At 38.8% G+C, this 2,712-nt stretch overlaps 1 non-coding gene across 1 annotated transcript; it reads right to left on the bottom strand.

Moving 5' to 3' along the window:
• Nucleotides 1–1,782: 1,782 nt before the first annotated feature.
• Nucleotides 1,783–1,889, bottom strand: LOC142180407 (small nucleolar RNA R71). The gene has a single exon (XR_012709032.1). It is a non-coding gene; the product is annotated as a small nucleolar RNA R71 (small nucleolar RNA).
• Between the last annotated feature and the right edge of the window lie 823 nt (nucleotides 1,890–2,712).

Here is a 2,712-nt window from a genome sequence, read left to right as displayed (position 1 = left end):
GAAAATAATAGAAAAACTGGTTGACTTATTCTTGAAGATGGCAAATTACCAGTCATATCTTACTTGTTTCTTGTGCATACACAATGAATACACAATAGTTCATTTTTTGAAATTAAGAAAAAAATTGATTAATACAGTACCAAAAAAATGAAATACAAGACAAAGGTGGCTTGAAGAGTTAGTCTTCACCTAAATATTCATACTCGGATTTCATTTGCCATAAGTTCTTTGAGAAGAGGAACCATTGTTAATCGGATGGCAATTCAATTCGTTACGACATAGTTCCATTTTTTGTATTAAGTTAGATCCAACAAAAACCAATACAATGAGAATATATTGAGAGGAAACTCGGAGTATTCAATAAGAAACAATAATGTCATACTAGCAAAATATATAAAAGAACGCAAATTAGAGGTCATTAATCTCCTTATATTTACTAGTTGATAACTTTATTACAGTGTTCTAAAGCCAGAAAAATAACAGAGAAGCCAAAAAAAATTTATGTCTCTAAACTCTAGTGCACAATAACGCATAAATTGAATGGATATTTTAATACCTACAATAACTTCAAGGAAGTATCACCACTATATTGATGCATCAAAGACTGAGAAATATAGGCATATGCCAGATGCCAATTATCAGGGACTATATAGGCATCTTAACTCTTAGGGGGCGGATTTGTGGTTAGGATAGGAATATACCTAGTCACTGTGCTTAATTAAATATTGTAATCTTAATGCGTTCTTGATAGATTGATTCCATAGGAATATGGGCGTTAATCTATTTTGAATAGGCGAGTAGTACTTCGGGAGAAGGCTATGAGAGCAATTGTTCGATTAATTAGCAACCATAAGTGAATTGTATGAAAGGGAGAGTTAACTAGAAAACAATAGGATTGGTGAATCGATCACAACCCTGGAATATCTGTCTCTACTGAATACACAATTATTTTACTACTTGATAATTTAGTTACTGCTTAGAATTATAGTTTAGTATAATCACATTCTTGAACTCGATTTTGGCTTGACTGAATAACAATCTTGGTGATTTTAGTGGGTAGTTGATACAAGTCTTTGTAGGTTCGACACTCGACTTATCATTTTATTACTTGTACGATCACGTATACTTGTGTGTGCGTTTGGGAGCAACAAGTTTTTGGCGCCGTTGTCGGGGACTTGAATATCGACTACTTTCTAGTTTTTGCTTTAATTGTTTATTTCGTCAAGTCTAACGTTACTTAATTGTTGCTCTGATCTCAGGAACTTTGATTGAATGCGTAGGGTCAGAAGCCAGGACAGACTTCAAGGCTTTGACCCCGAACCTGAGAGAACATTTCATAGGTGGTTGAGGGAAGCAAGAGATACAAATCATCTTCAGGCACTCGTTCAATTTTCTGTGAACATGGCAGAGGAGCAACATATGGCTGTTCAGGAGGTGGCAATGCCCAGCATTGCTAATGTCACTTCCAGCATTGTGAAGACCAGAATCACTGGGCACTTTGAGCTGAAACAGAGCATGATCTAGCTACTTCATGCAAATGGGCAGTTTATGGGTCTTCCACACGAGGATCCAAAACAGCATATCCTAAACTTTTTGGAGATTAGTGATACTTACATCACTAACGGGGTCACTCCAGACTATGTGAGGCTCACACTTTTCCCATTCTCTCTGTTGGGCGAAGCAAAGCGATGGCTGAAAGCAGAACCAGCTAATTCTATTACATCATGGAATGATCTGGCAAGGAAATTTCTGGCAAGGTTATTCCCTTCACGCAAAACTGCAAAGATCAGAAGTGAGATAGTCACCTTCAAACAGAAAGCGGGGGAGTCTCTATACTCAGCTTGGGAGAGGTTCAAGGGGCTGCTCAGAGATTGTCCTCATCATAATTAAACAAACGAAGTGTTAGCTCACACTTTCATAGAAGGGCTACATCCTGAGATAAAAATTGTGGTAGATGTTGCAATTAGAGGTCAAGTGTTGGAGAAAAGCTTTGACGAGATATATGCATTATTGAACAAATTCTCCAAAAGCAATCCGGATTGGCAGGAGAAATGGGCAGACACACGGTGCAAAAATCTGCAGGGGTTCTCGAGTTAGATGTCGTCTCGACATTATCAACGCAGATTTCTACATTGACCAACCAAGTCAATCAGATGACCTTGGTTATTAACAAGCAACAAGCTCAACCAGTGCAATAGGTTAAATTATTTTGTGAAGTATGTGGAGAGGGTCACACGAGCGACTTATGCCTAGTTAATCCAGAGTCTGTCTGTTTTGTGAGTAATGTAAATAGGGGCCAGACAAACCAATATGGGAACACTTACAATCCCAACTGGAGGAACCACCCAAACTTCTCTTGGGGTGGAAACCAAGGTGCTCAAAATCAATACAGACCACAAGCACCTCAACAACAATATAGACCACCTCAGGTTGAACAACAAGTAAACTCAACAAGTCACATTGAGGAAATGATAAAGAAATTGATGGCTGACCAGCAAGCCTACACCGTAGAGATGATAAAGAAAGTGATAGTTGACCAGGAGATGATAAAGAAAGTGATGGTTGACCAACTGGCCCAAGCCGCAGCGATGAGAAATTTGGAGCGCCAAATGGGACAACTTGCCAGTGCCCAAAATACTCGACCAGTTGGGGCTCTTCCAAGTGACACAGAGGCTAATCCTAAGGCATCTATTAATGTTGTCTCATTGAAGA

The sequence above is a fragment of the Nicotiana tabacum genome, chromosome 4 (assembly GCF_000715075.1).
Source record: "Nicotiana tabacum cultivar K326 chromosome 4, ASM71507v2, whole genome shotgun sequence".
Classification (NCBI taxonomy): domain Eukaryota; kingdom Viridiplantae; phylum Streptophyta; class Magnoliopsida; order Solanales; family Solanaceae; genus Nicotiana; species Nicotiana tabacum.
This window is presented reverse-complemented; position numbering and strand designations above follow the sequence as displayed.